Here is a 14,514-nt window from a genome sequence, read left to right on the forward strand (position 1 = left end):
TTATAGTACCAAAGGCAGGATTTGTATAATAGGCAGAATTCATACTTAGTGTACAACAGACAGGATTTGCACTGGTATGTGACCTTAAACAACATAGACTGAAAGAGAAAGGTTGCTCAAGCACTTCCGCAGTGGAGAGGAAGCAATATATACATAACGCCTCCAAATCATTCTCTGGGGAGCAAATAGCAAGTGCACGTGCTGGCCCTTTAAGAGGACAGGAGCGCTCGCGTGTGCCCTTAGAACATGGCCAGAGGCCCGGCTGGAAGTGCTTCTGGGAGCATGCGGAGCAAGAGGGGGAGAGAACTGACACGCCGGGAACCTAGCGTGATGCTAACACTGGTCTCTGCAGGCTGGGTATTCTGACAATGCAATCTGCTGCTGGCTCATTACTGCTGACGTGAGACGACAACAGAATGCGCTGTCATTGTGCACATCGCTCAAAAACTAACCCAGCCTTTGAAAAAAAGTTAGAGTTATTAGATATTGTACTTAGGGAAGGATAGAGAATTTTTAATTCAAGTACCTTATATTAAAAAATAACTTAGATTATGGTACTAAATCGATAGGAAGTTAGGATGAAAATTATTTTGGATTTTGGACCACACCTTTATGATATTTTCCCTGCAGCAATAGCTGCTGGAAAAGTGTGGTACTACATAGCAAGACCTACTTTTTATCTGAAGTTATGTTGGACTTTTAGAAGTGACTTTTTATTTATAATATTTTAGAATTAAATTCTGATTTGAAATATTTCCCAGTTAAAATTTACATGAAATAAAGCAATAATGGAATAAATTGTCATTTACACCCAAAGTGAAAGTAACAAATTAACACCCCTGTGCATATTGACAAAAAAACCAAACCCTGCAGTGGGACCAGCAGGGTATAGGGATCCCCAAACTTTCCTCTTCATGATATCATGAGACATAATAATCAGGTATTTGAAATTTAAATGATGATTCTTTGGTTATCACTGGAGATTATTATTCTTTACAAAGATATTTATCATAGATTCATTTCATCTTATATAATCTTAATACAAAAATACACATTCTAGCCTGGAAGCTCTTTAATAGAGCTTCTATGGACCGACTTGGCACAAGCGAGTCAACTTAAGCAAATCCCAGAGGTACATTGGCATTCGCCATTTAACTCCTACATGGGGATCTGGACTTACGCAAGGCACTCTTTGTTATGTACATGGAGTGGCTGCTGGCTGGTAGAGTGAGCTGGCAGAACAGCATTATTTTAAAACCAGAGATGGCACTAACAAAACAAAACAGTGCAAAGAAGGAAAATAAGGAGGTAGACAAGGTCAAAACTAGGAGGACGAGGTTAGAGGTAGAATCATATGGCAAAGAAAGGATCAAGTCAGTCTGAAGTCAGCAATGAAATGTAATATGCAGGAAGATAATCCGATAACTGACAGCTTGCAGCAGGCTGCTGAGGGTTTATTAAGACTCTCTACAGGAGGATATGAATTCTCTGGCTTGGCAGCACCATAAATCCCAACCACACCAATGTTAAACCAGACAGCACCTGAGTCCACAAATGCTGTCCACCATGAAAAAGTGGCATCTCCTAACAACACAGGCAAGGGTTGTAGGAGGAGTTTCAGACACAATGGATAAAGCAAGCCCACTAGTCAGCAGTCTGTATTATGTGCTTAGCTTCTATGGAAATGAATGGAGACCACCACACATGTCTTTATTTCCAACACGTCCATGTTCTTGATAAGATAGTGATGTGACTGGCGTCTATCAGACTTATGACATAAATGTCCGTTATTCGATTATAAAAGTATATACAATTCAAAACTATATTTCTTGTATGTATTTTTTGCACTTTTTGTATAACCAAAAATGAAAGGAGGGAAGTTCAATAGTCACATTGGCAATCTATAAAGACAGATGGTCTTTTCCACTCTCCATTCATGTTTACTTGTAACATCCCAAAAGTTATTAACCTAAAAAAACCTTCTATTATTTTAGGTGTACTAAATACTAAAGTGTACGATGACTGCTGGCATAGTTCAATAAGGCTTACATAGTTCATAGTTCAATAGGTTTGATGACAGCCATCTTCCAACTGCAGTTTCCAACCTGCCAGATAATAATCCTCTTGCTATTTTTGTTTAAACTTGGGTTGATGCATGTATTCTCTAATAATATCCTCCTGAAAAGCCAGGTTAATCTTCCAGAGGATCCGCGGATGGATGTGTGTGTCAAAGAAAAGCATAATACGGCAAAACTTCTCCAGGCGCCCACCTCTTTGAAAGATCAAATTTGAAACACCATTTTTTGTCACCAATTTGTAAGTACATTATAATATAGCTTTTAAACACTTTTCATGTTTCCTACATCCGAGCATTGAAGCAACCCCAGAATGCAGAATAGGGGAGCAATGAGCCACTTACTGGAGAATGCAGACTGCGTTACTGACACATTTCGGGGGGGGGGTATCATCTTTTTGTGTGTTTATTTGTTGAGCGCATGAAACACTTGAACCTGTAATTCCCTTTAGAGGACCACCCATAAAAAATACATATTTTTATTTGGTTGTCTCATAGACAATTCATTGGCATCTGTTTGTCTTTTATGACCAAAATTTACAGCTAAATACAGTTTGCTGAGATGTAATATATATTGTTTGGTCTGCCAAGTCATACCTTCATACACTACTTAGCTTCCTTACAAAAATGGAAAAAAACATTTTACATATTTAGTATTTCCATCCAAGCATGGACTGGCCACAAGGGAGGACAGTGGAATCCTCTGGTAAGCCCCTGTGAAGGAATGCTGATACTATTACACTTGATTCACAATTTGTAGAAAAAGGTATAATCTAATCATTCATTAAACAAGTTAGCCAAATTCATATTACTTAGAAGTAAAAGTAAATTTGGGTACTAGAGTCAGGTTATTTTTTTATGTAGCTGAATAGCGGGCCCCAAGAATCAATGTTACAGGTGGGTATTAACCAACCCAGTCCGACACTGCCACACTGCCATCTACAACGTACCAAAGCCTGTGCAATAGAACCTGCAAGACAAGAGTGCCAGCTTCATCAGTCCCCGTACAGTCGGTGTGATGCAATCTGTTTCCATGTTCATATAACAGACTATACCTGCAAATAGAAAAGTAAAGGATTACCGTCATCAGCAATGAGAAAAAAAATAGTCTTCAAGTAAATTGAGAACAAACGTCAAACGAATCATCTGCACTAAGATGCATTCTACATGTTTCTAACTAAAAGTTTACTGAGCATAAGACTTGATTGGTTCAAAAGTGAAAAGACTGAGGACTCGTGCAGACGACTGTATTTTTAGTCTGAGCGCAATCCGACAAGACATTGGATCACACTTGGACAAATGTCACTCTATTGGGCTGTGCACATGTCTGTTTTTTACATCAGACTGAAAAATTGCAGCAACCATTCGTAAATCTGATCACACTCTGCCACGAAAGTTATTGAGTCCAAGGTAAAGATGGACCACATTTGGATGACATCCGAGTGTGGTACGATTTTCACCGACTGACAGAATGGAGAAAGTGAAGAAATTTTTTTCTCCATGTTCTCCACATCGAAGAAAATCGGATCACACAATGATCACACTCTAATGAAACTGTGATTAGCATAATCTGAGAAATTTTTTACAGGATGAGAGAAAATATGGTCGCCTCATCCTAGCCTACGGGTCATTTTCTGTGTGAAATATAGAAATTTTCCTGATTTTTGTCTCATTTCATGATTTGCCCGTTGCTCGTTGATTGAAAACATCAGGCTAATCAACTTCAGTATCACTTCCAGCTATCAAATTGAATACAGTGAGGTACACTGACAATAAGATTTAATTGATTCAACTGTTTTTTATGGCTGATTCATCCTGATAAGCCATAGCAAAAACTATTAATAACTATTGGCTGATACAAATGTACATCAGTCAGTACCAGGTTAATTAATCTGTTATGTAATACCCAGAATCGCTCATGAAATAAAGTCCATTTCCCATTAATTCCCAATAATCTTGCAGTGTAAACAATAATAATAATCTTTATTTTTATATAGCGCTAACATATTCCGCAGCGCTTTACAGTTTGCACACATTTTCATCACTGTCCCCAATGGGGCTCACAATCTAAATTCCCTATCAGTATGTCTTTAGAATGTGGGAGGAAACCGGAGTACCCGGAGAAAACCCACACAAACACGGGGAGAACATACAAACTCCTTGCAGATGTTGTCCTTGGTGGGATTCAAACCCAGGACTCCAGCGCTGCAAGGTTGCAGTGCTAACCACTGAGCCACTGTGCTGCAAGCTGCTGATCTCACAACAAATCAGAAAAGTGCTCATTTATCAGGTGAAATAATATTTTGCGGTGCAGAAAAGACTGTTTATAGTGAGAGACCTGTCACTCCACGACAACCGGTGAGAGCAAGCTGCCGGGGACCCACCTGCCCTACTAGTCTTCCACGCAGTTTTGTTCTTGTAGCTTTTAAAGTTTGCTTTTTCTCTGAAATGCTGCAGTGTTTGTGATTCAATCATACTTGGCTCAAATCACACAGGCAGTTCCAGATAAATGCTGCCCATAGATTGGCCAGCATACATCAAATGTCAGGTTCACTTTAAGGATCCATCTATTCAGAGGCATGCAGCAATAGAACCAATCATCAAAAAACAGGCATCCAGCAACAGGAATCCATTCTAAACATTTATTTATATTATGCAATTAAGGCCTCATTCAGATGTCTGTGTTTTACTTACTGAAGAACACATGTAAGGGTGGTGGACAGTGGCTGTCTCATTTCTACCGTCTGAAAACACCAATAGTGTCAATATTGTGTCATCTGATGTATAGCGAGTGATAAGTAATGTATAATAATGTAGGATCTGATGGATTAAGGTATTGTATAAGCATTGTTAGTATAGTGTGTATTGTAAGGAAATTCTGCCCAGGAGCAGACAGCATGATCAGAAATAATTAAGCGTTGAGACTAGCCCACAGAGGGAGAGATTTGTTATATGGATAGGACTGTGTTTCCTGGATAGAGTTAGAGTTTGGGGAGTAACAAGTGTACACCTTATAACGATGGTACCGCTACTCCCCGAGACCTGTTTATGGGTAAGTGGTCTCCTGCCACCCTCACTCCAGGGTACCCCCCCAGTATGGGCCGAGATCTGACTGACCCCAGCTGAGGGTCCCTTCTGCAGGATCCTGGGCTTGCAGGGGCAAGTGTGATAGCCACAGTGGGGCAGAGTCCCGTATGAAGTCCAGGGTGGCCGTATATCACTCGATCAGGCTAACCACCTGGTCTAGGTTGCCCTAGTCCCCTTGCCCCACCCAATGCTGTATATCAGCTGGAAAAGTTCTCACAAGCTGGTTAACCACCACCCTCTATAATTTGGGTTGGAGGTCAAGGTCTCAGGCTGGAGCCATTTTCTTTACCAGGTGCAATAAGTCAAATGCCTGAGAGTTAGTGGGTTGAGCCTCCACAAATGTCCACTGATATGCGCCTGTATATAGATATTTACCCTCTTCTGAGCAAGGATCTCACCTTTGAGATGTTCATAGTCCTGAGCGTCCGCATAGCTAAAGTCAAAATATGCCTTATGAGCATCTCCCATCTGGAATGGGGCCACCACTTCAGCCCACTGGTCGGCTGGCAAGTTCTCCGGTCCCAAGGTTCTTTTGAAGACAGTGAGGAAGGACTCCAGGTCATCCTCTGGACTAATTTTCCTCAGTGCCACTCTGACTTTGTCCCGAGCCTCGGGATGGACCAGGGCCAGTGGTAGGGGTGCCTCTCGCAAGGCCACAATCTGCTGCAGAATCAGGCTATTAGTCTGCTGCTGTTGTGTATTGGAGAGAACCAACTGTTTTACTATTTCCTTCATCTTGTATGCAGTCCTGGGCTGCATTGTCGCAGGCTTAATGACAGTCATGCAGCTTGCATTGGGGTATGCCTTAGTTCACACTGCCTGCATTCTCCAACACACGTAAAGCAGCAGTCACACAGTGTGGTAAATAAGCAGTGACCCAGGTTAGTCCAACTTAAAGTCTTTATTTTGACAAATTACAGCAAAAAAGTAAACTTTATAGAAGACGGATCATCAGTCACAGTCTGTAACACTCCGTTGACATGGGCCATTACACCACTGTGTCATGCATGGGTATGTTAGCAACTTTGCCTTTCCTGGCCTGATTTCAGACTCACACAGACCTGTGTTGCATAGAGAATCCTGCTCTGCTGCTTTAAAACAACACACTGCCACATCCAAACCTGAACTGAAAGTTTAAATGGGTTTCATACTAAATCCTGGAGTGGAGGGAGAGATCCACCCCACCTCCAATCCTGCAGATCTCTACAAAAATAAAAGCCCATGTCTGGTTTTCCTAAAATCTGACTTGGTCCAATAGTTTGACCAAATCCACTCTTCTCTCTTTTATTTTGCATTGTAACCACAGCATGGCTGTATTCACAATGTTCTCCAGCAGGTTCCATATAAAACTATGCGCAACCTGAGGGACACATACCAACCCTTGTATATGATTTCCCTCACTGCCTCACAATGCGCAAAAATCACTGATGAAACACTGATGGTAAAAATGACATTGATCAAACACTGTGAAAGGGCTACTCCAGCAGGTTTTTTTAAATTTCAGTTTTTTTTTTTCATTTCAGCACTGGAGTGATGCCACTAATCTAAGTTACCTGCTCCTAGCATTATATTCACCAGCTGCCGTCTTCTGCTCTTCTTGGCGCGGCTCTGGTCCCACTTCGTCATCTTGTGACCACAACTTCTGACTGACCAGAAGTCACAAGTTCTCATTGTAAGTCTATGAAATCCTCGTTCTAGCTTCATTCTGGTTCTCGTAGACATACATTGATTAGTGACCTTTCAATCGCCCAACATACACCAGAGTGATCCCTCAGCTCACATCTTGCAGAAGACGACCGCAATGGTGCTGATAACAGAAGAAGATGGCGGCTGTCGGATTTGAAATCCAGGGCAGGCAACTTACATTAGTGGCACCACTCCAATGGTGCAATAAAAAAACACTGGAGTGGTGCTTTAACACTAGGATCCAAAACATAGATGGCACCCACCCTTTTTTGTTTGTTGCATACCTGAAAATGGCAGATGTCTGAATGATGCTTAGAACAAACAGATATGCACCCCATATGTCATATGTTACAGTTCACATGATACAGAACTGTTCCTGAACTTGAACCAGAACCCCAAACCCATTGGAAACAATGCAGCTGAAAAAAATCTCTATTTCTCTCCCTTTTTCCTTCTCTCTCAGCACCCCGAACCCCGAAACTTTTAGGTTCAGGTTCGCTCATCTCTAGTTAGAATGAAAAAATGGCACAATAAAAATAATAAAGGATGGTATGAAAATGCTATAAATTATTTTTGTCATACATTTAAATACGTTAAAAAGTAATGTGAATCAGTCTGATACTCTCTGATGTCCAAATTATTTCAGATAATCATAGTAACTGCACATTGGCAAGTAATTAAAAGAAAACTAATTAAAACTAACTGAGGGTATAAGGAAATGATTAAAGTTGCATGACCAGAAGTAGATCCAAAACTCATAAGTCTCTTCACTCTCCTTTTTTCTTTCACTTCTTTCTTTGTATCTACAATGTCTTGTACAGTTTCTTATGTCGTCTTTGCTGAATGTAGCTTGCAGATAGCTAGAGGGTAGAAGAGGACAGTGTGGTAGAAATGAGATATCCAGCTCTAAATCATGTGTCTACAAGAAGAGTAGAGAACGTCCGCAGGCAGAGGATTCACAGGGCTGTTTGACAACATTACACAAAGCCCTCTTTGATCCTTCATTACCTGGAACATCATCTCTCTGTGTCTTATTTTGGCATGGACTGCATATAAAGAGTAGGTGCTTTTGTCCTGTGCTCTCAGTTTAACAGCCCCATTAACTACTCATACAGCAGAAGAAAAATGAGTCCTTTACTAGTGTCCAAATACTAATTCTTTACAAGCAACATACATTTATAGTAGAAATCCAGGCCAAAGGGAAATTATTATTCTACCAACAATGGAGTCAACATGGAGTGACCCAATACTAGCGGTAAAAATGTGCCATTACTGTGATTAGTGCCGAATCTCAATGCTGCAAAATATCTAACAACGCCATTAATGCCACATATTGAGGTTTAAGGCCACATTCACACGTTCAGTATTTGGTCAGTATTTGACATCAGTATTTGTAAGCCAAAATCAGGAGTGGGTGATAAATACAGAAGTGGTGACATGTTTCCTCTGGAGCAATCAGAGGAAAAGCATAATAGAAACACTGAAACACTATTTTTTTTTGGCTGAGTCTTTAGAGAAAAAACTGAGTGGAAACGGCAAGTTTTGACGATTTGAGAATGTTGAAAAATTTCTGCTCCAAAATCTCTCCAAAACACCTTCAGTGTGAACATGCCTTAAGGGTCAACTCAGAATCTGCCCAAAAAAGTTCCACATAAGCAGCCCATAAAATGGACATGGTGCACAGTATTGTCAAAACGACATGTGTGCTTCAGGGTTCAGAATTACTAAACTGGATAAAAGATGTAACATGCTCATTCTTCAAGTGGCTTCCACCAGGAATCCATCTGCTCCTTATACTTTGAGTTAAAGCCAGCGGCGGCAGAGCCACTGCAAGAACGTCAGTGAAGCTACCGATGAAGCTGGCTGGAAAACCTCGACTGTGGCGTCGGTGTCCAATTTAAAAAGGCAACTGTCATCTTCCTTAAGGGCCTTTGCCTGGGAAAACTTGACTTCTGAGCCAATGTCTAGATAAAACCATGCACTCATGGTCTAATGCCACAATAATACACAGATTGTCTTAGACAAGACGTCTAGATTTTGCCACAATATCAATCACTGAAAACTGCAAAATCTACAACAAGTGGTATTGTAAACCAAAACTTTATTGGGGTGAAGTCGGACGCAGTCAAGTTTGTTCTTCATATAGTTTGTTTTTGGAATAAAACATGATACATACGCAGCAACATTAAGGCCTGTTTCACACTTTTGTTTGTGACCATCAGTCAAGATCCACCGATTTGGAAAAAAGACGGATCCGCCATTTTTCTTGGCGGATCCGTTTTTTTCCTCATAGACGTGCATTATCGGCGGATCTTGACGGATGGTCGTCTGTTTGATCCGTTTTTGTACGGATCCGCCAAGATTTTGGCGTCCACTCAGCGGCCCGGACGGAGCATGCAACGTTTATTTCGTGACCGGATCTGCTATTTGCAGATTTAACCCGCGTTTCTGTCTGGCTGCTGGACAACATTCTCTCTCTCTCTCTCCCCAGGCGCGGTTGCTTTAAATTCTTACCTTCGGCGGATCCGTACATCCGCCGATCCGCTGACCCCCATTTCTGTCAGTCCGCCTGCGGATCCGTTTTCCGCTACTTTGGCGGATTTTAACTGACAGAAAAAACTGAAGTGTGAAACAGGCCTAAGAAAAAATGGTGTGATAATCAAAGCACGCTTTATACACCATATTTTGGAATTCAGCTATAACACTTTTTCTGACATGCAAAATACAGTAATTCTGTCTCGAAGAAGTACCGTGCCACTTTGTGTTTATAGCTTAACCATTGTTTTAATTTTCATTTCATATATCAATAGTACACATGATAATAAACAACTTTTTAATATATCTCGTCAAAGAAATCTGCTTCTTTCTCTGCCAGGACTATCAGTCATTTTCAAAATTCTCAATTCCTAGGTAAAATCTGTATTCTGTGAAGACAGATTGTTGCTGTATATCACTGAGATAGGAGATGATAGTTGGTACCGATAAGATTCTATGTAGAAAGGAGAGAAGAAGAGGGAGGAGCTAGATATCATAAAATCTTATGAAAACCAACTGCCATCTTCTACCTCAGTGATGTAAAAATCTATCTTCACTAAAATAGTGAAGAATAAGGGTACAATTTTTAAACAAAAAAAAAGGAAAAATAGATTTTGTCTGAATTTCTGTCTTCTTTAACCAAGTACAACTTTCCCAAGAGTAACTTTCATTGTAGAACACTAAATGTGTGTGTTTGGAGCTGATAGCGCTTCCAGTGTAATCCTGAGAAGAACACATGACGGTGCATACAAAGATTCTCATTGTGCAAATGTAGCACAATGCAAAACAGACCCGAAGTATTTCTATTCCAGGAAAGTCTTTCCAAAAACTCTCACTACTCAGGGCACGATCTGGTGATATTGCAGCATTTGTGACATGCGAGGTTTGAGTGAGATGTGAAAATCGCACAGAAAAATAGCATGTAAATGGTGTGATTATGAATAATGCCACGCAATTCAGTAGCATTTCGGGAGAAATTCTATAAATCACATGCATTATTTAGTGCCAGCTGAAAAAACATGGAGTTAAGACACAATACTTTACATAGTGCGAAATGGGTAATCTATACAAGGCGCTCATTACAAGTAACTAAAGAAAACTTCCTGATACGAGCATTTAGATGCTACTCATGGCTGTGAAAATATTCACAATTTAGCGAAGCCATACCTAAACTTCTAGCTATCACCATGTAGAAGATATGTGCTGTTTATAGCAGCCTGTATTCTGCTAATGCAATGCTGAAAGTTGCTGTTGTGTCGGTATAAGTACTACTCTGCAGAATATAAGATATAAGACTAACTGTCATCAGGACCTTGTATAACATGGTTTCCATTTTAATGGATGTTGAAAATTTGCGTGTGAGTAGTATGAACAGGTGCAATAAGGTCAGCAAATATGAAAGTGGATAATGTACTTCTATGATCTAGGGGCACGAGGACTAGTGATTTATTTATTTTACTCACTTACAGGTGCTGCTCATAAAGTTAGAATATCATCAAAAAGTTAATTTTTTTCAGTTCTTCAATACAAAAAGTGAAACTCATATATTATATAGAGTCATTACAAACAGAGTGATCTATTTCACGTGTTTATTTCTGTTAATGTTGATGCTTATGGCTTACAGCCAATGAAAACCCAAAAGTCATTATCTCAGTAAATTAGAATACTTTAAAACAACAGCTTGAAAAATGATTTTGGCCTATTGAAATGTATGTTCAGTAAATGCACTCAATACTTGGTCGGGGCTCCTTTTGCATCAATAACTGCATCAATGCGGCATGGCGGCGATCAGCCTGTGGCACTGCTGAGCTGTTATAGAAGCCTAGGTTGTTTAATAGCAGCCTTCAGCTCGTCTGCATTGTTGGGTCTGGTGTTTCTCATCTTCCTCTTAACCCCTTTCTATCATGTGACGAACTATCCCGTCCATGTGCCCTGGGACTTAATTCCCAGGGACGGGATAGTATGTCACAGAGATCAGCGGCGCCCATGTGGTGAGCACCGCTAATCGCAGCCGGGTGTCAGCTGATTATCACAGCTGACACCCGGCACAATGTGTCAGGGGTGGTCATGGACCGACCCCAACACGTTAACCCCTTGAACACCGCGATCAAACACAATCGCGGTGTATCGGGGTTAAAGGGAAGCATTGGCAGGGAGGCGGCTCCCTCCGTGCTTCCCTGAGCCCCCCACGGCTGCGCAATGTGCAGCGCTGCTGCGGGGGGCTCCATCCCTGCAGGTCCCCGAATCCAAGATGGCAACGGGGACCTTCGGGGGCCTGCAAGGAGCTGGCTTCCTCATTGCCTGCAAAGCGCAGGCATGAGGAAAGCCTGTGCAGTGCCTGCGACAGATCGCTGATCTGTCACAGTGATCTGTGATGTGACAGATCAGCGATCTGTCACATGACAGGTATGTCCCCTCTGGGACAATGTAATAAAGTTAAAAAAAACAGTTTAAAAATAATTTTTCAAAAATCGCTAAATAAATAAAAAAAAAAATTCCCTAATAAATTCATTTTTTGGAAATAAAAAAAACAAAAAAACAATAAAAGTACACATATTTGTTATCGCCGCATCCGTAACGACACGCCCTATAAAACTGTCCCACTAGTTAACCCCTTTAGCGAACCCCTTAAAAAATCAAAATAAAAAACTAAGCAAAAAATAATGATTTATTATCATACCGCCAAACAAAAAGTGCAATAACGCATGATCAAAAAGACGCATATAAATATCCATGGTACAGCTGAAGACGTCATCTTGTCCCGCAAAAAATGAGCTGCCATGCAGCATCATCAGCAAAAAAATAAAAAGTTATAGCTCGCAGAATAAAGCGATGCAAAAATAATTTTTTATATAAAATTGTTTTCATTGCATAAAAGTGCCAAAGCATAAAAAAATGACCTACATGAGGTATCGCTGTAGCCGTACTGACCCGAAGAATAAAACCGCTTTATCAATTTTATTGCATGCGGACCGGTGTAAACGCACCACCCCAAAAGAAATTCATGAAACGCTGGTTTTTGTTCATTCTGCGTCCCAAAAATCGGAATAAAAAGCGATCAAAAAATGTCACGCGTCTGAAAATGATACCAATAAAAGCGTCAACTCGTCACGCAAAAAATAAGACCTCAGATGACTCGGTGGGTCAAAATATGGAAAAATTATAGCTCTGCCATGTGCCCAAATAGTGGTTTACCAGCGTACTCAGGACAAATTGCACAATAACTTTTAGGGTCCTGTTACCCTTGTAAAAATAAAAATTGGGGGTGAAAAGATCATTTTTGTGGAAAAAATATGATTTTTTAATTGTACCATTGTACGTTATAAACTTCTGTGAAGCCCTTGTGGGTTCACAGTTCTCACCACATATCTAGATAAGTTCCTTGCGGGGTCTAGTTTCCAAAATGGGGTCACTTGTGGGGGATTTCCACTGTTTAGGTACATCAGGGGCATGGCGTCCGATCTGAATTCCAGCCAATTTTGCATTGAAAAAGTCAAGCGGCGCTCCTTCCCTTCTGAGCTATGCCATGCGCCGAAACAGTGGTTCCCCCCACATATCAGGTATCAGCATACTCAGGAAAAACTGCACAATAACTTTTGCAGTCCAATTTCTCCTGTTACCCTTGGTAAAATAAAAAAAATTGAACCTGAAGTATTTTTTTGTGACAAAAAAGTTAAATGTTTATTTTTTTTTTAAATATTCAAAAAATTCCTGTAACGCACCTGAAGAGTTAATAAACTTCTTGAATGTGGTTTTGAGCACCATAAGGGGTGCAGTTTTTAGAATGGGGTCACTTTTGGGTATTTTCTATCATATAGACCCCTCAAAGTGGCTTCAAATATGATGTGGTCCGTAAAAATAAAATGGTGTTGCAAAAATTAGAAATCGCTGGTCAACTTTTAACCCTTATAACTTCCTAACAAAAAAATTTTGGTTCCAAAATTGTGCTGATGTAAAGTAAACATGTGGGAAATGTTACTTATTAAGTTTTTTGTGTGCCGTATCTCTGTGATTTAAGGGCATAAAAATTCAAAGTTGGAAAATTGCAAAATTTTAAAAATTTTCACCAAATTTCCATCTTTTTCACAAATAAACGCAAGTTATTTGAATGAAATTTTACCACTAACATGAAGTACAATATGTCACAAGAAAACAAAGTCAGAATCACCAGGATCCATGGAAGCGTTTCAGAGTTGTGACCTCATAAAGGGACAATGGTCAGAATTGTAAAAATTGGTCCAGTCATGAACGTGCAAACCACCCTTGGGGATTAAGGGGTTAACAATACCCCATCTATTTGGTTAAGGTCAGGCAAGTTTGATGACCAATCAAGCACAGTGATACTGTTGTTTTTAAACCAGGTATTGTTACTTTTGGCAGTGGGGAGAGGTGCCAAGTCCTGCTGGAGAGTGAAATTTTCATCTCCAAAAAGTTTGTCGACAGAGGGAAGCATGAAATGCTGGTAGACAGCTGTGCTGACTTTGGTCTTGATAAAACACAATGTACCTACACCAGCAGATGACATGACTCCCCAAACCAACACTGATTGGGAAAATTTCACACTAGGCCTCAAGCAGCTTTGATTGTGTGCCCTTCCACTCTTCCTCCAGACTCTGGGACCTTGATTTCCAAATGAAATGCAAAATTTACTTTCATCTGAAAACAACACCTTGGACCACTGAGCAAGAGTCCAGTTCTTTTTCTTCTTGGCCCAGGTAAGACGCTTCTGGCATTGTCTATGGATCATGAGTGGCTTCACACAAGGAATGCAACACTTGTAGTCCATGTCCTTGATACGTCTGTGTGTGGTGGCTCTTGAAGCAATGACTCCAGCAGTAGTCCACTCTTTGTGAATCTCCCTCAAATTTTTCAATGGCAGTGTGCAGGCGCTGGACCTCTCTGACCTTTCCTGGAGCCTGCGCACTGCAGTACTCTGCTCTGCCCTCAACAGGGCAGAGCAGGACACCTGCATGGGAGCAGCGATGGGAAGCAAAGAAGAGGACGTCATCGCTAGAAGATGGCAGGCACTGGACCCGGACCGCAACACCCATCGAACCCGGACCGCCTTCCCCCAGTGATTATAATCTAACTCGTCTTTATTATCTGTCAGGTTACATCGGGGATTTATCTAC

The 14,514-nt window shown here is 40.8% G+C and overlaps 1 long non-coding RNA gene across 2 annotated transcripts in view; it reads right to left on the minus strand.

Moving 5' to 3' along the window:
• Positions 1-1,240: 1,240 nt before the first annotated feature.
• Positions 1,241-14,514, minus strand: part of LOC141092038 (uncharacterized) — an 87,616-nt gene continuing 74,342 nt past the window's right edge. For both annotated transcript variants that reach the window (XR_012232666.1, XR_012232665.1), the window contains exon 3: positions 1,241-3,129. This is a non-coding gene — a long non-coding RNA (uncharacterized lncRNA). The remainder of the gene's footprint in view (positions 3,130-14,514) is intronic.

This window comes from Dendrobates tinctorius, unplaced genomic scaffold, assembly GCF_039654945.1.
Source record: "Dendrobates tinctorius isolate UK_male_01 unplaced genomic scaffold, ASM3965494v1 ptg000057l, whole genome shotgun sequence".
Classification (NCBI taxonomy): domain Eukaryota; kingdom Metazoa; phylum Chordata; class Amphibia; order Anura; family Dendrobatidae; genus Dendrobates; species Dendrobates tinctorius.